Source organism: Hippopotamus amphibius, chromosome 2, assembly GCF_030028045.1.
Source record: "Hippopotamus amphibius kiboko isolate mHipAmp2 chromosome 2, mHipAmp2.hap2, whole genome shotgun sequence".
Classification (NCBI taxonomy): Eukaryota; Metazoa; Chordata; class Mammalia; order Artiodactyla; family Hippopotamidae; genus Hippopotamus; species Hippopotamus amphibius.
Window position 1 is genome coordinate 164,470,212 of NC_080187.1, and position 23,528 is coordinate 164,493,739.

Here is a 23,528-nt window from a genome sequence, read left to right on the forward strand (position 1 = left end):
GAGCCACCCCATTCCATAGCTCACGGGTTAGAAACAATTAGATTCAAGGCAGAGCGTCACAAAAGACGGCGGGTGTCATGTCTGGGTCAGCCTTCTCACACCCTTCCACGTGTTGGGGCATCAGTCTGTGCCAGGCTAGCTGAGGACAGAGGTGTTTGGAGAAGCAAGGGTGGCAGGAACACAGTGGCTCTGCCAGGACTCACACTCAAGCCAGCCGTGTCCTAACCTCACACTGACACAGCCACTGAGACCCAACCCACTCCTGTCATCAGGCTCAGTCACCACCATCTGTCTCTGAAGAAAATTATCAAGAACAATTCATGCTTGCTTGCTATGACTACATTTGGGGATCCAACAGTGATGTGAAGTACAAAAAAATGGGTCAAGCAGTATTATCACCAGTGAAGGAACCAGAAAGAACAGGGGAAAGCTCTCAAACCAGGGTGGATTGGTTCCTAAAAGAAGAATGGGACCACACCCCTCTCACCACTGCTCCAAACATAAAGTAACAGATAAAATATTAAAGATATTAAACGTGGTATTAAAAAGGTGGGCTCTAAAGCAAGACAACGATCTCCTTAGAGCCTACTGATTTCAGCTCTTAGGGATTCATAGCAACGAGAGACGCTCCACGTACGGCACATGCCCTGAGCCAGGTTCACGTGGGAAACCAGTGTCTTCTGCCCACCCATGACAGGAGAGCAACTGCAGGTGCTGCCTGAGGGAAAGCCTCCTGTGAAGCTGCAAACCTAGGGAGACAGGAAGAAACCAGCACAGTCCTGACATAGCATCAACCTGAGGAAGGATCTGAGCAAGGCTGCGCATGAATGCAGGGACTGGACCTGTGACCCATTTATATAATAGCACCCAGGGCAGCACTCTCCTACCACCCATAGAACACCTGGTTCTGAAAAAGGGTCCTGGGAGGTTGGGGTAGAAACAACCATTCAGGGAGGGATTTGTGAAGAAAGAAGGAAAGAGAAAGTGAGAATCTCAACAAAGACAACCAACAAAAGTCAGCCAACATCACAAATGCAATGAAAATAATACAATAACCTAAAAAGTGTTTCTATATTTTCAGGATCCTCAGAGATAAAGGAAGGAATAACATTCATTTAAAAACTGAAACAAGAACAGGCACAAATGAAATCAAAGGAGGTGGATGAAAAATATAACAAATGAAAAATACAGAAACTGAAAAACTTAACATATGAGATCACCTCTAGTCTGTAAACACTCAAAAGAGGATTAGAAAACTGAAAATTAACACTGCCAGAAAACCACTGAGAAGGAGAGAAAAGGTATGAAAGAGCAGTTAAGAGACATGGAGAATACATTGAGACGCTCCAAAATACATCTAACCAATTCCACAAGAGCCAAGAGTTAATGGAAGAGAAGCAATATTCAAAGGGTTAGTGGTTAATAATTTTCAAGAATCAAAGAAATGTAAGAGTCCACAGTTTGAAGACTTACTCTGAGAGGCAAGGTGAATCAATGAAAATAAATCCATAACTATAGTGTGTGATCAAACTACAGAACACTGAAACTTAGTAGAGAAAAACACAGATTCCTATGAAGGAGTGACAACTGGACTGACAATAGATGTATCATCAGCAACAATGCCAGAAGAAAAAGGAGTGATATCTTCCACTTACTGAGAGAATATAATTATCTACCTTTCTATACTCAGCTATTCAGTTATAGTAGACTAGGGAAGCTTACTACCTACGGACTCACTGAAAAAAATAAAAAACAAAAAACTGAAGAAAGCATATAGAAACTGATAAAAATATAACAGTATATTTAATTCTTAAACATAAAAATATTGGGTTGGCCAAAAGATTTGTTCGGTTTTTTCCATAAAATGGCTCTAGTAGCACTTAGTTGTCTTTAGTTTCATTTGAAATTGTTTTGTAGATTGTATGTGACAGCTGTCATATCAGCCTGCATTTAAAAAAAGACTTACCAAAATTGGTGAATTTTTGTGTAACCATTTTAATGTTGAATATGGAAGAAGGCAACATTTTCGGAATATTACATTTTATTATTTCAAGAAAGGTAAAATCATAACTGAAACACAAAAAAGATTTGTGCACCGTACAGAGAAGGTGCTTTGACTGACCGAACGTGTCAAAAGTGGTTTGCAAAGTTTCATGCTGGAGATTTCTCGCTGGACGATGCTCCACGGTTGGGTAGACCAGTTGAAGTTGACAGCAATCAAATCGAGACATTAACTGAGAACAATCAACATTATACCACAAGGAAGATAGCCGACATACTCAAAATATTCAAATCAAGCACTGAAAATCATTTGCACCAGCTTGGTTATGTGACCGTATTTCTGCATGCAATTCTCTGCTTATACATAATGAAAATGTTTTTAAAACTAATTGTGACGGGTGGTAAAAAGTGAATAGTGTACAATAATGTGGAACGGAAGAGACCGTGGGACAAACAAAATGAACCACCACCAACCACACCAAGGCTAGTCTTCATCCAAAGAAAGTGATGTTGTGTATATGGTGGGATTGGAAAGGAGTCCTCTATTATGAGCTTTTTCCAGAAAAGCAAATGATTAATTCCAATAAGTACTGCTCCCAGTTAGACCAACTGAAAGCAGCACCTGACAAAAAGCGTCCAGAATTAGTAAACAGAAAAGGCGTAACATTCCATCAGGATAACACAAGATTGCATGTTTCTTTGATGACTAGGTAAAAACTTACAGCTTGCCTGGGAAGTTCTGATTCATCCACTGTATTCACCAGACATTGCACCTTTGGATTTCAATTTACTTAGGTCTTTATAAAATTCTCTTAATGGAAAACATTTCAATTCCCTGGAAGATTGTAAAAGGCACCTGGAACAGTTCTTTGCTCAAAAAGATAAAAACTTTTGGGAAGATGAAATTATGAAGTTGCCTGAAAAATGGCAGAAGGTAGTGGAACAAAAGGATGAATACATTGTTCAATAAAGTTCTTGGTGAAAATGAAAAATGTCTTTTATTTCTACTTAAAAACCGAAGGCACTTTTTGGCCAACACAATAATAACTATTTTTGTGGGGGGTTTTAAGTTTAAATAAAACCCTAGAACAATAATATGAAGAAAGATAGGTGGAGTGTTTATATAGGGGGAAGAGAGGAACAAAGAAATTATTTTCATATCCAGAAGAGAAGAGATATACTAAATAAATATAGGCTTTATAGAAATTTTAAAAAATAAGTATATATGTTAAAACTGTAAGGACAACCACTAAAATAAGAGTAATGCATCATATATATTACAAGCAACAAAGAGAATAAAGGAAAATAGAAAAAAAATCAATCGCACATAAAGCAGAAAAGAAAAAAAAGCAGCAAAGATAAAGGATGGCTGCCAAAGATTTGTGATCCTCTACCATAGTGAAGAACTGCTGCCGGGAAGTGGCTGTCAGGCCAAAAACTATATTTCCCAGTCCCCTCTTGCTTCTAGGTAGGACCATGTGACTAGTTCTCAGCAACAAAATGGGAGCAGTAGTGATAGAAATGACTTTCAGGCTGATGTGGTTAAGAACAGGCATGCTTTCTCTACTCTTTCTTTCCCTTTCTGTGGTGATCTTAGAACCCACATGTTGGGAGTGACAGAGCCACAAGATGGAAGGAACCTGGATTCCCGAGTGACTCTGTGGGGCAGACCATACCCTTTGTGCCACTGATAGGATTTTACATAACAAAATATATACATCTATTATGTTAAGTCACTGAATTAAGTTCATCTGTAACCTCAGCTAGCACTACCCTAAATAATACAGAAGGTAAACAGAAAACACAAAATAAGATGACAGAAATAATGTAAGTATGTTATCAATCACAAAAATGTAAATGGATTAAGCCCAGGAGTTGGCAAACTACACCTGGCGGCCAAATCTGGCCCCGTGCATTGATTTATGTATTGTTAGTGGCTATTTCTGAGTAGTTACAGCAGAGACTATATGGGCCACAGAGCCAAAAATATTTACTATCTGGTCCTTTCTAGGAAAAGACTGCTGACCTCTCGATTAAACCTGCTTATTTAAAAATGGGATAAGAGAGTAAGTCAATTGTTAAAGATCCAAATAATGCTATTTACCAGAAAACATAATTTTTAAAAATCTCACCAAAGGTTTGAAAATAAGGAAATGAATAAAGATACACCAAGCAAATACTAACCAAAAGCAAGAATATATAGCAATATTAATATCAGACCATATAAAAAGTAATGCATCACCATTAACAGAAATAAAGTAGTATACTACATAAGGATGAAAAAATACCCCAAGAAGATCAAACAATAATGAACTTGTAAGCATGTAATTATAGAAAGCAAAAGTGACAGAATTACAATGAAAACTTTTTCAGAACTATAAAATTCAGAGGCAAATTTTACCACAAATCTTTCAGACTCTGATGAATGAAGCCAATAAATTCTAGTTATATTAAAGAAGGAGCAATTAGATTTGAAAGCTGTGACTCCCAATGGAGAATGGGTGGGGGTTGCAGAACCACCTAAGGAACTTTTGCAAAATAATACATTATCCAGAGAGGAGAAAAGGTGAGATCCTCTGAGAACTAATTTAGTATACCACTGTTACTTTCAGAAAGCAGGGGATCCCTTAGGGATGTTAAGTTGTGGTAAAAAGAGGTTGAGAACTGTTAAGTTTTTCTCAAGGTGGTGGACAGTAGCCAATCTCAATGATAAGCGCCCTGAAAAGAAACATTTGTGATTTATCAAGTACCTAAACCATTTCCAACATGAGCTTCTCCAGAGACATCAAAGGACTAGAATAAGAAAAACAAAAAAAATCTGCTGTGATAGTGACCAGCTACCTCTCCTGATTTTCTGAGTACTTGTTTCTAATTTTCAAAATGTGTCAGAGCTTTGTCTTAGCAGATTCAGTTTAACTAACTATACAACTGCTGAGGCCAGAAAATAATTTTTATGGTGTTCAAAACAATCTATATATTGACTTAAAATCTTGGCCAAACAGCTTTAGGAAAATTTTACCAATAGACAACCCATTAAAATGAAATTTATCTCTGTGATAAAATACAGGAATGTAATATTCTCAATCTGTCCACCAGTCCACTTGGTTTCTTCTCCAGCCCTCGCCTATGGGAAGAAATTTACAATAATGTAGTCAGTATACCAAAATTCCTCTCTAACAAAAAAGTTCTATATCCATGGAAGTTTGTAACAAACATATTTTGAGACTACATACTCAAAGACAAGAGTAAAGAAATTGTGTCTAAATAATAGACTGAGGCACTAGTTCAGAAAATAAAAATACATAATTTCAGAGTAATGAGGAAAACATAAAATACTAGTTCTGACATGGGAAACAGAGAATACTACTTATTCTTGATTAGGTGAGTGACATGGTAAAAACTTTACGGAAGGATTAGAGCAGAAAGAGAAAAGCTAGAAGACCTGGATAGTCCATGTGTGAGTTAGTGAAGGTGGGGGTTGAGAGGAGTGGCCATAAGAATTAGATGTAATGTGAATAAAGACTGGGGAGGAGGAGCCAAGCAGACAGGGAATGACTGGAAGAGAGAGGAAAAAAACAAGGAAGGAGGAGGAGGGAGGAGGAAAGAGGGTAAGATGGAAGAGGAAAGAGGGTAAGATGGAAGAACAAAGACTACACTGATTACATTTACAAAACTGGTCCAGGCATGATGACAGGGAAACCTGTATCTATTCGTGGAGGTTAGTTTTAGGCTCATTAAATTTAAGATAAAAGATAAAAATCAGGGCAGCATTTGAATACGGTGATTCTCAAAACGTAGCCCTTAGAGCCCTGCATCAGAATTCTCTGGGTGTCTATTAAAATGCAGATTTCAGGGCTCCTCTCCAGATCTACGCAACCACAATTCCAGGAATCTGGATTAAATGAATTTAAAGGAGGGAGGTACTGAGTGCAATGGAGTGTCTCCCACTGAACCAGAGATAAGATATGCACACTCTGTAGACCAAACTCCAAGTGGCTGAGCTTACCCAAAGTTACTGAAGAGGAAAGCAGGATCCTAGCACTAAAGCTTAGGTGGGCAGGTGGGTCTCAACAGTTATGGGTCACAGACAAAGAATAGCCAATGAAGGATACAGGAAGAAAGGAGCTGGTGAGCTTAGCAGGAACCAGAATTATACATTATCACAAGATGAAGGAGTTTGTGGAGAAAGTTCCATTGGTTGCTTGGATTTTTTTTCCCTCTAATAAAGTTCTAATAATCACACTGGGACTCCTATAGCTGATCAAGAATACAGTTTGAGCCTGCTGATAGCATCCTAGACAACAAGAAAAACCAATAAGCTAAAAGAAGGTACAAAGTAGATACAAGTAGTACAATCTAAGTTTTAATTTCCCCAATGTAAGAAAAGATCTTATGTCTCTCATTTTCATCATGTATATAACAATAGCTTTTGGGTTTAAAAAAATGATTAGGAAATGCTTAAACAGGTGTCTAATATTTTAAGCTTTGGAAGAAAAAAGGAGATTGGTCCCAAGTGTACTTTTCCTCCCAATTATATTATTTCCATTCCAGTGTTTTTAAATGGTCCTAGTTTCCAAGGTAACAGCCAATGGATACTGGGTTGTATTCCTCCCAGTTTAAGAATTGCAGGCAGGTGCTATTCATAACATAGTGAAGGCCACTGATCCAAATACCCAAATGCTCTTCTTGAATTAATGAGCAAAAATATTCAATCACTGTAAACCTTAAAGTTGAAAAACCTTCTCATGGCAACAACAGAATTTACACATCTGCAGAGCTTTGCAATGCACAAGGCACTTTCCCAAGCATTTCTCACAGATTCTTCTGTCAACCCTCAAAAGCAAGCAGAGCAGACATTATTATTTTCCCCTTTCACAGTAAGGTGTATGTCCAAGGGATAGAGCTGGGATTTGAACTCTAACCATCAGGCTCAGGGATCTTTTTATGATACATTAAACACAACTAATTTAAAAAGTTTTTTTCTCTTCAGAAGTAAATCTAAGAGGAATATTTGATAGATAAATGTTTTATCTGCAGTTTACATTACCAAATATTACAATGAGCATGACTCAACTTTTCTGGTGAACTTGAAGCCTAAACTTCTTGGGAAAACAAAACTCTTCAGCTGTGTGAATGAACGTAGCTTGTAGGGGAAGTGAAACCACAGTGTGGCCAAGGAGATATGAAATGTAAATGCTTTATGTAGCTGGGATCTTGGCATAAAAACCAAACTCTTACTCACCCTACAATCCAGGGATATATACAGCCACTCCTAGAAGCAGTGAGGCTGGCCCAAAAGTCCATCTTAGATAAGGCCTGAATGGCCTCCTGAAAGAAGGAACAGAGGCACATAATAGGGATCCAGGGTGTGGGGCCAGGGTCTGGGTGTCTGTCACTCAGACTCACCATTCTAGAATGATTCAGGACTAAACCGTAGCTACAGTAGAGGTGGCTGAGATACAAAGAGCAAGCTAAAATACAGAATTATCTCACTAACGTCTCCCTGAGACCCTGAGAACCCAAAGCAACACTGTGGCACTAGTTGTGCTGAAGGGCAGCGTGAGCGCACACTGAAGTGTAGAAATTATTTCTGAAATAGCCCCTGCGTGAGCACAGGCCATTTTACCATGGAGTAAATGGAATAGAGTCATGGGAATATTATTACCTTCTTATAGTTGTTGCACCTTTTTCATATACTGATTCATTCAGAAAGTATTTATTGAGGTCAGACTTTGTGACAGGTAGTTGGGATACAGCAGTGAACAAAACAAATGAAGTCCTACTCTTTGGAAGTTTTATTCTAGTGGGGAGGATAGAAAACAAACAAATTGTGTGATGGACACTGTTACCATGGAATAAACTGAAGCAGGATAAAGAGGATGTGGCTTTCACAAAACACAAGTTGTGTTTCCATTTTAAATGTTTTTTACAAATCATCAAAAATCCATTAGATTAATTTTAGTAGTTATGATAGTTGAGGAACATTTCATAATGATAACAGGATCAATCAAGAAGACATAGCAATCCTAAGTGTGTATATATCTAACAATAACATTTGCTTTAAAATATACAAAGCAAAAACTGTTGGAACTGAAAGACCAAACAGAAAACTCCGTAATTATAGCTAGAGATTTCAACAGTCCTCACTCAGTAATTGACGAAGGAAGTACAAAAAACTCAGTAAGGAGATACATGATTTGAACATTATCAACTAACTTGATCTATTAACATTTATAAAACACTCCAGCCAAAAACTGCACATTCTTTTTCTGCCCACATGGAACATTCACTAGGCGTACCATATCCTGGGCTGTAGAACATAACTCAATAAATTTAAAATAATTGAAATCATACCTCAAGGGAGTTAAATTTAAAAAAATAATACAAAGATACCTAGAAAATCCCCCAAATATTTGGAAACTAAAAGTAAATAAATGACCCATGTATCAAAGAAAATAAAAAAGGTAAAAGGTAGAGTAAATATTTTGAACTAAATGAAAATATAAACTCAGCACATTAAAACATGTGGGGTAAACATGCTTTTGGATTGGAAGAATTAATATTGTTAAAATGGCATACTACCCAAAGCAATCTATAGATTTAATGTGATCCCTATCAAATTACACATGACATTTTTCACAGAACTAGAACAAATGATGCTAAAATTTATATGGAACCATAAAAGACCCAGAATTGCCAAAGCAATCCTGAAGGAAAAGAACAATGCAGGAGGCATAACCCTCCCAAACTTCAGACAATACTAGAAAGCTACAGTAACCAAAACAGCATGGTACTGGCACAAAAACAGAAATAGGTACCAATGGAACAGAAGAGAGAGCCCAGAAATAAACCCACACACATTATGGACAATTAATCTTCGACAAAGGAGGCAAGAATATACAATGGAGAAAAGATAGTCTCTTCAGCAAGTGGTGGTGGAAAAGTTGGACAGTGGCATGTAAATCAATGAAGTTAGAACACTCTCACATCATACAGAAAAATGAACTCAAAATGGCTTACTGACTTAAATATAAGCTATGACACCATAAAATGCCTAGATGAAAACATAGGCAAAACATTCTCTAACATAAATTGCAGCAATATTTTCTCAGGTGAGCCTCCCAAAGCAATAGAAATAAAAGCAAAAATAAATAAATGGGACCTAATCAAACTTATAAGTTTTGCACAGCAAAGGGAAATCATAAACAAAATGAAAAGACAACCTACAAAATGGAAGAAAATATTTGTAAACAATGCAACCGACAAATGCTTAATTTCCAAAATATACAAACAGCTCATAAAACTCAGTGACAAAGAAACCAACAACCCAATAAAAAAATGGGCAGAAGACCTAAATAGACATTTCTACAAAGAAGACACAGAGGTGGCCAAGAGGCACATGAAAAGATGCTCATCATCGCTAATTATTAGAGAAATGCAAATCAAAATACAAGGTACCACCTCATACCAATCAGAATGGCCATCATCAAAAAATCTACAAATAATAAATGGTGGAGAGGGTGTAGTGAAACGGGAAGCCTCTTACACTGTTGGTGGGAATGTAAATTAGTGTAGCCATTATGGAAAACAGTGTGGAGGTTCCTCAAAAACCCGAAAATAGAGTTGCTATATGATCCAGCAATCCCACTCCTGGGCATATAACCAGACAAAACTATAATTTGACAAGATAAATGCACCCCCATGTTCACAATAGCACCACTTACAATAGCCAAGACATGGAAGCAACCTAAATGTCCACTGACAGATGAATGGATAAAAAGATGTGGTATATATATACAATGGAATATTACTCAGCCATAAAAAAGAATGAAATAATGCCATTTCAGCAACATGGATGGACCTAAAGATTATCATACTAAGCAAAGTAAGTCAGAAAGAGAAAGTCAGGGACTTCCCTGATGGTCTAGTGGTTAAGACTTCAACTTCCAATGCAGGGGGTGCAGGTTCAATCCCTGTTCGAGGAGTTAAGATCCCATATGCCTTGCAGCCAAAAAACCAAAACATAAAACAGAAGCAATGTTGTAACAAATTTAATAAAGCCTTTAAAAAAAAGTGGTCCACATCAAAAAAACCCACAAAAAGACAAATATATGATATCACTCATATGTAGAATCTTAAAATACAACACAAATGAACACATCTATGAAGCAGAAACAGACACCCAGACATAGAGAACAGACTTATGGCTGCCAAGGGAAAGAGGGGTGGGGAGGGAAGGATTGGGAGTTTGGGATTAGCAGATGCAAACTAGTATATATAGGATGGATAAACAATAAGGTCCGACTGTATAGCACAGGAAACTACATTCAGTATCCTGTGATAAACCATAATGGAAAAGAATATGAAAAAGAGTATCTATGTGTATAACTGAGTCACTTTGCTGTAGAGCAGAAAGTAACACAACAATGTAAATCAACTACATTTAAATAAAATTAAAAAAAATTTTTTTTTTTACCATATGAGGTACAGCTACAGCAGTTAAAACTGCCTAGAGGCAAATTTAAATGCTTCTATTAGAAAAGAAGAAAGGTCTAAAATTAATAATCCAAATTTCCACTGTAAGATACAAGAGAAAGAAGAGTAAATTAAAGCTAAAGTAAATAGAAGGAAGCAAATAGAGTAGAAATTAACAACATAGAAATGAACAAGCAAGAGAAAAAAAAATGAAACCAAAACTGGTGGGAGTTTTTGGCAATAAACTTAATAAAACTCTAGTCAGACAAATCAAGAAAATAAGAGAGAAGACACAAATTACCAACATCAGAAACAAAAGAGGAGACCTCATTACAGACACTAGAGAGATTAAAAGAAAAAACAAGATAATATTATGAAAAACTTCATGCTGATGCAGTAGGACAAAATTAGTTTTTTCCTGAAAACAAAGAAGCACGTACACAGTTACAATTCTCTGAAACTACTGCTTCTCAGTGTAGTCTCAACCACTTATAATAATTATAACTTTTAACCAAAATAACTTCTATTCTACATAGAAAACTGGAGGGTGGGGGTGGATAATATGAATTGTCATATCCCAGCATTTTATCACACTAGCAGAACTCATGAATTCACATAACACAACTTTCTACAGTCACTAATATTCCATATACAACTTAAAATGGTAGAAATGAACATGTTCATTAACATGAACCAAAGATATAGTCTTTCTGTAGTATATAAAAATAAGAGGCTAAAGTATATAAAATTTAAATTATGCTTAATAATTAATACTTTAGTATTTGATCTTACTTACAAATGACCTAGGGATCCAATGATTTTCCATTAATTAACCCAATCTAATGCCAATCCAAGATTTAACTTACCTAGATCCTGAAAATTTATCTTCAAGCTGACATACCATAGAACATAATTACTAATACATCAGAATAAGGATTTAATTTGGTCAAGCACAAAGTTATATTTTTCACAAGCAAGCATTAAATGGAAGTAATGCTGGCTTACTTGATCAGTAAATCTGTATATGTTTAGAAAAAAAAACCCACGTATAATGAAAATGTATATAAATGTATATAATGTATAACTGATAAATCAGAGAAGACATAGCTATTTTTAATAAACCAAATTATTAGAAGAATCTATCCCTTCTGAAGAGGTTTTTTTGCAGTTTGCACAAGAGACTTTGACTGCTTTAGTGGGTTGCTATTGGGCAGAAGACTGGAAAATCTGTTTAGGAAGCGAGGCCACTGGTGATAAAGAATTCACCCCCGGCTGTTTTCTGATTACAGAGAAATGATGCTGACTGGGAGATCCAAGAATCAGGATTATGATGAGCTGCAGACTCTTCATTCTGAGACAGTCTTCTGTCACATTCATTCTACCAGGATTAAAAGGTTGTACTGCAGTCCTGGTCTTATCTCTTGAAAAACTGGAAGTGGAGAAATCTACATCATGGGTTCTAGTCTTAGTCTCAGGAGGTGTCCATTCAATGAAGTTGGAGGAATTTTTCTCTCGCCCTTGACTTGTTTCCATATTCTCTTCATCACCAATGACAATTGCCTCATACTTCCCTTCTGAGAAGCCAATTCTTCTGAAGGAAGAAATCTGGAAACATTTCATTGTAGCTCTTAATTTTTTGATGGTATAAATGTTACGGTTCTTTGATCAGCTATCACTAGCGCAGAAGGTTGAGGAGGCTGCAGTTTCGATAAAAACATCATCATCATCATCTTCCACTGAAGAGTTCTGAAATTTATTAGACCTAGAAACTAAACGATTAGCTGGACCACTAAACAAATTTCCTACATTTGTGAGACTAGACACGGATATTTGATGAATGAATATGTGAATGGTCTTCATTGAGTCAGCCCCTCTGGGAAACTGCTCATTTCCCTCCCTCATTAAGCAGGAACACTCCACAGGTTCCAGATAGTTATGGATAGTTCAGATATGGAAAGTTCTGTTTTCTATTCTGGGACCCACACTCACAGGGTTCAAAATAAACCCAAGCAATGATAACAGCTGGGTTCAAAATAAACCCAAGCAATGATAACAGCTTCCTGCCTTAGCCCTCCTAGAAAGGGTATCACAGCTTAAAAAGGATGTTTTAGAATTTGAGTAAAAATGCAGTGTTCTAGTGACTAGAAGAACATTCAGCCATCAAGGCTAAGAAGAGTCCACTTGAGTTGGGCCTTTTGAATCATCTCATACACCCTCTACTCATCATGCCCTTCCACACCTCTGAGCTCTTATGGTATAACTTCCCTTGGCTTCTCATCAACCCTGCCCACCTGTTAAAATGTTACCTCAAAAGTATCTTCTCCAGCTCTCCTGGTTAGCAACTCTCACCTGTTTCCATAGCACAGGTCATACCTTTACAAGTATGTGCTATGATCTATCATAATTATACATGTTGTCCTCTCCTCCCCCATATGTATTAAGCCCAACAACCCCTGCAAGAGGGGCAGGGATTGCTGAATTCAAGAATGTACTGGAGGAAAGGAGGCAGGAGAGAATCAGAGAGATGGCAGCAGAAGGACTCAGATGACATTGCTAGCTTTGAGGATGGAAGGGGCCACGGGCCAAGAAATGCAGGTGACCTCTAGAAGCTGAAAAGGTGAAGAAACAGATTCTCCCCTAGAACTTCCAGAAAAGAAGTTAGCCCTGACAACAGATTTTAGCCCAGTGACATCCATGTCAGACTTCTGATGACCTCCAGAATTGTAGAATAATAAATTTGTGTTGCTTTAAACCAAAAAGAAAAAAAAAACTGACTGTTTTATTCTCCAGTTTATGTTGCTTATCTTGACTCTGGCAAATCCTATTTTTTCAGTGGTTACTGGCGACATTCCCATGGAAGCATGAGGGCTTCTCGATGAAGAACTGTGGTCTGAGCCACTGCTAAAGGCTGGGATTTCAGATGGCTGGGGTCCCAGCACCACTCACCAGTCTTTTCACCCATAGTGCTCCTCTTTTCCCAAGTGCCATATTGGATATCTTACGTAAATTAAAGTTTCCCAAATTTCTGAACACCACCTTGGGGATTTTTGCCATATCAAAGTAGCACCTGAGCTAATGTTTACTGAATTCCTTTCTTCAAATTAATTTTTAAACAGTACTTTTGCTTTATAAGTAATACCATAAAATACTAGGTTTGATGTGATAATTGTCTTTTCCTAATACACATTTAAAAACAAAACTATTAAAATAAAAAAAACTTTTGAATTAATAAACTCATAACTATTAAAATTTTAAAAGCAATTTTGCCTATGTACCCATGAAAATCACCTCCAAGTACATCAGTGGCATGGCTCCTCCACTTTGTGAAACACTGTCCTTAGCTTTTGCTACCCTCCCCAGGCCTCTTACCCAAACAAATCCCTTCATTCTCAGCAGGCTCCCTCACCTCCTACATTCTTAAAAAGAGAGTCCATTAGACTTGAATTTCATCAAGCATCTCCCTGTATGTTCCCACTCCATACACATCCCTGAAAGCATACCTGCATCTGGTCTCACCCTTGCTTTTTCCTGCTCTGCTCTCATAAAGAAGCCTGATAAAGAAATGTCTGCTCACTTGTATTCTGAAGTCCATCCCGATGCACTGCCTCAAGGATCTTACCACTAAAAAAGTCTAGTTTGTCAACAACTTACTTAAATTACGTGAACTTGAATTCTTAAAATGTTTCTTAGCCAACCTCTTTTAAAATACTTTTTACAACTTTTTTTAATTGAAGTATAGTTGATTTACAATGTTGTGTTACTTAGTGCTACATAGCAAAGTGATTCCGTGATACATCTATATACGTTCTTTTTTTTAATATTCTTTTCCATTATGGTTTATCATAGGATACTGAATACAGCTCTCTGTGCTATACAGTAGGACCTTGTTTTTAATTTAAAATATATATATGTTATCGTCCCAGCTTCCCCTTCACCCTCCGCCCCCCCAAACCCATGTCCTCCAATCCATTCTCTGCATCCACATCTTTATTCTTGCCCTGTCACTGGGTTCATCAGTACCATTTTTTTTTTTTAGATTACATATATATGTTAGCATACAGTATTTGTTTTTCTCTTTCTGGCTCACTTCACTCTGTATGACAGATTCTAGGTCTATCCACCTCATTACATATAGCTTCATTTCATTCCTTTTTATGGCTGAGCAATATTCCATTGGATATATGTGCCACATCTTCTCTATCCATTCATCTGTTGATGGGCATTTAGGTTGTTTCCATGTCCTGGCTATTGTAAATAGTGCTGCAATGAACATTATGGTACATGTTGCTTTTTGGATTATGGTTTTCTCTGGGTATATGCCCAGGAGTGGGATGACTGGATCATATGGTAGTTCTATGTTTAGTTTTTTAAGGAACCTCCAAACTGTTTTCCATAGTGGCTGTACCAACTTACATTCCCACCAACAGTGCAGGAGAGTTCCCTTTTCTCCACACCCTCTCCAACATTTATTGTTTCTAGATGTTCTGATGGTGGCCATTCTGACTGGTTTGAGGTTATACCTCATTGTGCCTTGGACCTGCATTTCTCTGATGATTAGTGATGTTGAGCATCTTTTCATGTGTTTGTTGGCCATCTGTATGTCTTCTTTGGAGAAATGTCTATTTAGGTCTTCCACCCATTTGTGGATTGGGTTATTTGCTTTTTTGGTATTATGCTGTATGAGCTGCTTATATATTTTGGAGATTAATCCTTTGTCTATTGCTTCGTTGGCAAGTATTTTCTCCCATTCTGAGGGTTGCCTTCTAGTCTTGTTTATGGTTTCTTTCGCTGTGCAAAAGCTTGTAAGTTTCATGAGGTTCCATTTGTTTATTCTTGATTTTATTTCCATTATTCTACGAGGTGGGTCAAAAAAAATCTTGCTTTCATGTATGTTATAGAGTGTTCTGCCTATGTTTTCCTCGAGGGGTTTTATAGTGTCTGGCCTTACATTTAGGTCTTTAATCCATTTTGAGCTTATTTTTGTGTATGGTGTTAGGAAGTGTTCTAATTTCATTCTTTTACATGTAGCTGTCCAATTTTTCCAGCACCACTTATTGAAGAGGCTGTCTTTTTTCCATTGTATATTCGTGCCTCCTTTGTCAAAGATAAGGTGCCCATATGTGCTTGGGTTTACCTCTGGGTTCTCTATTCTGTTCCATTGATCTTCCTTTCTATTTTTGTGCCAGTACCATACTGTCTTGATCACTATGGCCTTGTAGTATAGTTTGAAGTCAGGAAGCCTAATTCCACCAACTCCATCTTTCCTTCTCAAGATTGCTTTGGCCATTCGGGGTCTTTTGTGTTTCCATACAAATCGTAAGATTTCTTGCTCTAGTTCTGTGAAAAATGCCATTGGTAATTTGATAGGGATTGCATTGAATCTGTAAATTACTTTGAGTAGTACAGTCATTTTCACCATGTTGATTCTTCCAATCCAAGAACATGGTATGTCTCTCCATCTGTTTGTATCATCTTTGATTTCTTTCATCGGTGTCTTATAGTTTTCTGCATACAGATCTTTTGCCTCCTTAGGCAGGTTTCTTCCTAGGTATTTTATTCTTTTTGTTGCAATGGTGAATGGGAGAATTTCCTTAATTTCTCTTTCAGCTTTTTTGTTGTTAGTGTATAGGAATGCAAGAGATTTCTGCACATTAATTTTGTATCCTGCTACTTTACTAAATTCATCGATTCATGCTAGCAGTTTTCTGGTAGAGTCTTTAGAGTTTTCTATGTATAATATCATGTCATATGCAAAGAGTGACAATTTTACTTCTTTTCCAATTTGGATTCCTTTTTTTTCATTTTCTTCTCTGACTGCTGTGGCTTAAAACTTCCAAAACTATGTTGAATAACAATGGTGAGAGAGGGCACCCCTGTTCTTAGAGGGAATTCTTTCAGTTTTTCACCATTTAGATTGATGTTGGCTGTTGGTTTCTCACATATGGCTTTTATTATGCTGAGGTAATTTCCTTCTATGCCCATTTTCTGGAGAGTTTTTTTTTATCATAAATGGATGTTGAATTTTGTCAAAAGCTTTTTCTGCATCTATTGAGAGGATCATATGGTTTTTATCCTTCAATTTGTTGATATGATGTATCACATTGATTGATTTTTCTATATTGAAGAACCCTTGCATTCCAGGGATAAACCCCACTTGATCATGGTGTATGATTTTTTAATGTGCTGTTGGAGTCTGTTAGCTAGTATTTTGTTGAGGATTTTTGCATCTATATTCATCAGTGATATTGGCCTGTGATTTTCTTTTTTTGTGACATCTTTGCCTGGTTTTGGTATCAGGGTGATGGTGGTCTCATAGAATGAATTTGGGAGTGTTCCTGCTTCTGCTGTATTTTGGAAGACTGAGAAAGATTGGTGTTAGCTCTTCTCTAAATGTTTGATAGAATTCACCTGTGAAGCCATCTGGCCCTGGGCTTTTGTTTGTTGGGAGATTTTTTTTTTTAATAAATTTATTTATTATTTATTTATGGGTTGTGTTGGGTCTTCATTGCTGCACATGGGCTTTCTCTAGTTGCAGGGAGTGGGGACTACTCTTCGTTGTGGTGCACAGGCTTCTCATTGTAGTGGCTTCTCTTGTTGCAGAGCATAGGCTCTAGGCATGTGGGCATCAGTAGTTGCAGCACATAAGCTCAACAGTTGTGGCTCACGGGCTCTAGAGCACAGACTCGCACAGACTCAGTAGTTGTGGCACACAGGCTTAGTTGCTCCTCGCCATGTGGGATCTTCCTGGAGCAGGGATGGAACCTGTGTCCCCTGAATTGGCAGGCAGATTCTTAACCACAGCACCACCTAGGCAGCCCTGTTGGGAGATTTTTAATGACAGTCTCAATTTCCGTACTTGTGATTTGTCTGTTCATATTTCCCATTTCTTCCTGGTTCAGTCTTAGAAGGTTGTATTTTTCTAAGAATTTATCCATTTCTTCCAGGTTATCCAATTTATTGGCATACAGTTGCTTGTAGTAGTCTCTCATGATCTTTTTAAAATACTTTTTAAATCTAGCACATTTTAAATCTTAGAAGTTCCATTTCCTTATTTTCTGAGAGTTACAGGAATATTGTATTTAAATAAGCACTTATTTATCTCATAAGCCAATGAGAACAGGACTTATTTTCTTAGGAAATTTTATAATCTAATTTATTAATACCATCTGGATTTAGAAAAACATTAGACATTCATACAGTGAGACACAAAGACCCTTCTGATTTGCAGATATATTGATGAGAAAACTGAAACTTCCATACTTGTAATTGCTTACTCTCCTCTATTTTGCAAAGGCCTGCTCGCCACTCTCAGTTAAACAGTAAAATGACTTACTAAGAGTGATCAGATAAGGGAAGAATGTCTTGCTCTCAGGCACCCACCCCAAGCCTTTGTTTGAGACCCTTTGCACATAGACTTGTTAAGTGACCATTAACTTCAACCTGCAAACAGTATGAGAATGCAAATTGTGACCTTAGTCCTGATAGGAATGGAATGTCCAGCTCCTACAAGTTCCTGTTAGGACCTCCTACTATGTGTGTAACCCATGGCAACTCCCGTAGCTCTGTAACTGCCCATGACCTATAGTAATTTGTAGCCAATCAGTTTGTACCAATTATAGCTGTATGTTTTAACCTATATAAGGAGAAAACTCCCCTGAAACGGGGCCCCAGAATTTTGGAGCGTTAGCTCGTCTGGGTCCGCCGGCCCAATAAACCTGAGTTCTCCAACTCTCCGAGTGTTGTGCTTGGTTTTTCGTGGGATCAGTTTTTTTCTGCAACAATATAGACACACAGACACAGATTTTATATCTTCAATTTTAAAATTTTAGTCATGAGTCAAGAATAAATACAGAAGCACAAAAAATTCACTGGTTCAAATATCAACATTCTTAATTGATTTGAGCCCAGATAAATGCATAAGTAAACAAACAAGACTAACAAACTAGCTTCTCTGTTGTCTCTCACCCAACAGAGACAAGATCTCTACAAATCATTAATTCATTCACATAGCTCCCCAAATGGTTGGAACATAACACCAAATTCCCAACCACTGAGTGGGCAATGACACTGCTGTAAACAAAACAAAGACAAACCACAAAATTAAAAGGGAACAATATTAAAATTAGAAAAACAGAGAGTTGGCAAGTTATTGTCATTCTGAGAGCCAAAAAAAAAAAGATGTGTCTACTCTTTAAGGAACCCATGAGCTGCATTTCTCTGGTGAAAATTATACCTAGTTTTGTTAGGTGAATCCACTGGGCATCTCAGTAGAAGACCTCCAAACTGTTAAAAGACATTTGAAAAAAAAAAATAAAGGTAAAAATCATGCCTCTCATACAGATATAAAATGACCACGTGTTAAAAATTTTATTTAACGTATTAATCAATGAAGGAACAAGGTAGATAATGTAAGCAGCTCAAAGGAGAAATCAAAAATCACATTTATATGGAGTAAAGGAATGCTGAAATGAATCTGCAAATGAAAGCAAAACTAACTTCTTCCACTGTGGTAGAGAGAAGTCAATTGAACCTCTACTGGTCAGGACAGATTTTGCATATCTATAAATAAGAATTATTTTGTGTTGCTCTCATTTATCTACAATCTAATAGAGTTTTAAGATCGTTTCCAAAGATTTGGAATCAGATAATCCTAATCAGATAACCCTGAGGGACTGTCTAGATTCTAGGCAATGCAGTTGTCCACCTGGGCACAAATTTTTCCCATACAAGAAACACCTCTGCCATGAAAACAGAAGAAACAGGGATACATGTGAATATAAGTAAATGTGTAGCAAGGACAAGAAATTAAGGAAGGTCATCTCTGATACGTCTCTTGCGAGTGCCTTCCTGTCCCCTCCCTTACCCCCACTCCCCCCACCCCCCGCCCCCGAACCCAGTAAAACAGAACATGAGGTTATCTGCTACTACAAATTAAAGGAACTGGTTGCTGTGAAAGGGTTCCAGGCACAAAAATATCTCACACCAGCCTTACCACAGTGACCTCATTTCACTAAAAGTTGCCTTTTAAACACAGATAGGTCATCTGGGAGATATGCCATAACATCCTTTGCCTTGTCACTGGCTACTCCTCTGGGACTATCACTAGGCAAGTTTGGGATACACATTTTAGTTTATGGGGTTAGTTAGAAGAGCCCTGAAAAGATGAAACCCATGACTGGTATGCTTCGAAAGATCCTTGGAGTTCTTTCTAGGTGGGACATTTAGGAGGTGTGCTGGGGAGTCAATGGGTACAACATGAAGGAAGGGGGAATGGCCATAAAAGGGAAAGAACAGCAAAGGAAGGGGGCTGGTGGGGAACTCCAATGAACTTCTCTAGTACAGAGAGACAGAGAAATGGAGAACAATTAAATCAGAATCTTCAGGGGAAGGCTCTGGCACTGATATTTTAATCACAGCTCTCATGGAATACAGACTGCGGCCCAGGTTGATAACCTCTGTTCCCCAGCTGAAGTTCACCAATTTCATACCAGGTAAAACTAGTCCCTGATACTGTGGTTATAAGTGACTCACCCGTTCCCTGCTCAAGAGGACATGAGGATTTTGGTTGAGCTGCTTCTTTTTAATTAGAACAAAATTCCTAAAGAGGAAATGACTTGTGGGTTTTGCCTGTTGCAATTCTGTCACATCACTGAATGTTCCCTTACTGTGAATAAAAAGAAAAAGAACAAGGTAGATTTTCCACTTACCAGTGTGTGGTATCCTATTGTTGCAGTAAAATGAGTAGAACTCAGATATGTGTCTGTAGAATAACAGGCTTGAGGTCTTTATTCTTTTCTAAGCTATTGCAAAGACTGTGACTTAGTAATACTACAAGTAGTACAGTGGAAACAGAAATGAATTTGGCCTCAAAAGATGGTAAGACCAGTGCCAATACTGCCTGGGGAAATCACTACACACTTACCCCAGCCTCAGTTTCCTTCTCTGAAAAAATGAGAATTTTCCATCTCTTTGGGTCTACAATGCCACTGACTGTAAGATGCACCATAGTTTTACATACCACTAAGAAAGCACAGATGATTGTTTTATTCCATTGGTAATGTAAGTAGTTAGGATTATTATGACAGCATTTATTGGTAACACAAATATTTCAGAATATAAAAATAAAACTTTTTTTTCCTAAAAAAATCAGATAAACTGAGAAAAATCCTTTAAATCAACCTTTCCTAAAGTCAATTTGTTAAAAATGCCTGTTGAGACTCCTTCTTCTTCTCATATGAGATCCTAACGCAAGATACAAAAGATAATGTAACTAAAAAGCCACCTACCTGAAAACTTTCCTATATGAGTTTCAAAAGATGTGTTAACACTATCTCCCCCTAAGAAAGTGACTAGAGACTTACACATACTTAACCAGTGATAAGAGCAAGAATTGTTTTCATCAAAATCTAAGGCAATTTGTTAGCTCGTGTAACCAAACTACGGAAAGGACTGAATGATCGAGAGGCTTAAAGGACAACGACACTCTTCCCTCATTTCTTTTCCTGGTTTTTTTCTCTCAATTTCTTCCAGAAGTTGGACATCAAGGGCCTTGGGTTTACATCCTTATAGCTCATGAGCCAAGGGTTAAAAACAAACCAGCAGATAGACCGACCACCAGACCCTCTACCTGGGCTACGTTCATCAGTGTATTCTAAAAATCATTAAGTGAAAAATGTATGGGAAACTTGATAATGAAGGAGTCAGGCTGCTAACCTCACCTGAACCCACTAGTTCGGCCGGACATTACCTGCCTTATCTTGCGTTGCAATAGGAAGGATACGCCCTACCAACGCGCCTCTAAAGCTTAATGAATAAATTAAACCAGGATCTAATTATGCCTTTAGGTCTAGCTATAAATTTTCAAGAAACATGGAGGACAGAGAAACAAGTTAAACCACATCATCCATAATAAGTGAGCCAAATGAAAGAAATGTGACCTTTCATGGTGCAAATATCCGGTTTCCCCAACAAATCAACAGCATGAAGAGCAACGGCGGTGGGGGGCGGAGGGGAGTGGAGACAGGGCGGTAGGAGATTAAGAGAGACCTAAGAGGCACCAACCAAACACAATGAGGGAGGACAGAACCTTGTTTGGATTCTTACGATAAACCAACAATAAAAGGCATCTTTAAAACAATCAAGGAAATTGGAATGTAGAGTGAATATTAGGTGACATTAAGGAATTACCTTAACTTTTCGAGGTGTGATAATGGCTGGGTGATTACTTTTTTTTTTTTTCCCCAAGTACTCATCAAAGGAAGTTTAAGTGGGAAACGACGTGCCCTAAAGTGCGGCGCCACCTGGGCCATCCACTCCGCTCCGCGGCCGCCTCACACACCCCCGCGAGTCCCGCTCGCTCGCCGGGTCCTCCAGGGCGCCGCGCTCGCCGCTCCCGGCATGCTCCGCGGGCCGAGCGCCCCCGCGCGAGGACCCACCGCCCCGGACCTGGGGCCCGCGCGCGACGGGGCTCCTTACCCAAGGTGCACCGGGCGCTCATTTGCATGTCCCACCTACAGGTGAACGCAACAGATCTCACGGCCTAGCGACCACAGCCCCAAATGTGCGAGCCTCGGGAGTGCGTCCGCGATATCAAGTTTCCCTAAATGTTCCACGGTCACCGGAGAGACGAGCAGTTTGGTCACCGTAAGTGTAAGAGGCGAGAGGTCGCCGCGCCTTATATAAGCTGGGGGCAGAGGTAGTGGCGTGCTCGCTTCGGCAGCACATATACTAAAATTGGAACGATACAGAGAAGATTAGCATGGCCCCTGCGCAAGGATGACACGCAAATTCGTGAAGCGTTCCATATTTTGTGCTCTGTCCCACCCCCCCTCACACCCTTTGCTGATTAACGCAAAAGCCGGTGGAGATTTGGGAGTAAGCTCTGGAGGCCGGCTCTGGGTTTGCGCTTTCCGGCTCGATGCCGGGTTCTCTCAGGGTAACCTGCGAGGCTCTCCCACACGAACCTGCGTCCTTCAGGGGTCGATTCTAGCTCGATGGCCTCCTGGCATCCCCACGGCCAACCTGTCTCACTTTTTATTATTAAGTTATCTGGATAATCTTGGTGTCTGCTGTAGAATGCTTGGTTTTATTGGTTAAAATCTGCTTTGGGTTTGGGTGATGAACTTTCAAAGTTCCCATCACAGAAACCACCCGATTTACCTAAAGCGGCATTCTGAGCGCGGGATCCTTAGAAGTTGGATAAAGACAGGCATACAAAACCCGTCTCGGGAAGACTTAGGAAAGCACATCTGGATGGGCTTGCTGCTTCTAGCCAGCTTTCAGTCGGTCCTGAAGCTCTGGGACCCGCAGGCACCGGCCAACGTTGATCGCTCCCAGTATAAGCACTCCTTGGTAACAGTCCCTGCTTCTGTGTAGCTCACAGTCGGAAAGGGCGTAGGAACCCCGGTCTAAAACAGCCAAAGAATGCCATAAAGTAGGCCCAAGAATTGTACACTACGGTTACTTATTTCCTTTAGCAAGAATTCATTAGCTTAGCAAGAATTCAGTGCTTTAATAATTTAGAAATGATTTGGTAAGGACTCATCGGGCAATGTATGTGTCAGGCCGTCTTCAGTGAACAAGAGCCAAGCCCGGCTGGGCCTCTGGAGTTCGTGTTGTTAAGGGAGACACACCATAAGTAAGGAGATTTCAGAACTTTCCAGTTCTGTGAGGCAAATGCAAGTTGACATTTTCTCATTTCCGAGATATGTATTGTTAGAAGTGACATATTTGCACGTATATTTCCAGGCGCGACTCAGCTTCATCCTTTCACACATGGCCTTACACGAATATTTTTATAGTGAAAAATTGCAGCTTCAGCATTGAATGCTAGACGTTGTGCTTCTGATCCACAGCGTCTCTTCCGGAGCTAAGGAGCAAGGGGCGCGCGGAGGGTGGGGCAGAGCACAAAATATGGAACGCTTCACGAATTTGCGTGTCATCCTTGCGCAGGGGCCATGCTAATCTTCTCTGTATCGTTCCAATTTTAGTATATGTGCTGCCGAAGCGAGCACGCCACTACCTCTGCCCCCAGCTTATATAAGGCGCGGCGA

At 38.8% G+C, this 23,528-nt stretch overlaps 1 protein-coding gene, 2 non-coding genes and 1 pseudogene across 4 annotated transcripts in view; 1 reads left to right on the top strand and 3 right to left on the bottom strand.

Moving 5' to 3' along the window:
• AKAP6 (A-kinase anchoring protein 6) overlaps positions 1 to 21,938 on the bottom strand; it is a 551,024-nt gene extending 529,086 nt beyond the window's left edge. For both annotated transcript variants that reach the window (XM_057721871.1, XM_057721869.1), the window contains exon 1: positions 21,664 to 21,938. The gene's annotated coding sequence lies outside the window, so the exon portion shown is untranslated. The remainder of the gene's footprint in view (positions 1 to 21,663) is intronic.
• On the bottom strand, positions 11,590 to 12,336 carry LOC130844568 (zinc finger MYM-type protein 2-like; annotated as a pseudogene).
• Positions 21,939 to 22,179: 241 nt separating the features above from the next.
• On the top strand, positions 22,180 to 22,286 carry LOC130847732 (U6 spliceosomal RNA). The gene has a single exon (XR_009052475.1). It is a non-coding gene; the product is annotated as a U6 spliceosomal RNA (small nuclear RNA).
• Positions 22,287 to 23,382: 1,096 nt separating this feature from the next.
• On the bottom strand, positions 23,383 to 23,489 carry LOC130846857 (U6 spliceosomal RNA). The gene has a single exon (XR_009051652.1). It is a non-coding gene; the product is annotated as a U6 spliceosomal RNA (small nuclear RNA).
• Positions 23,490 to 23,528: the final 39 nt, after the last annotated feature.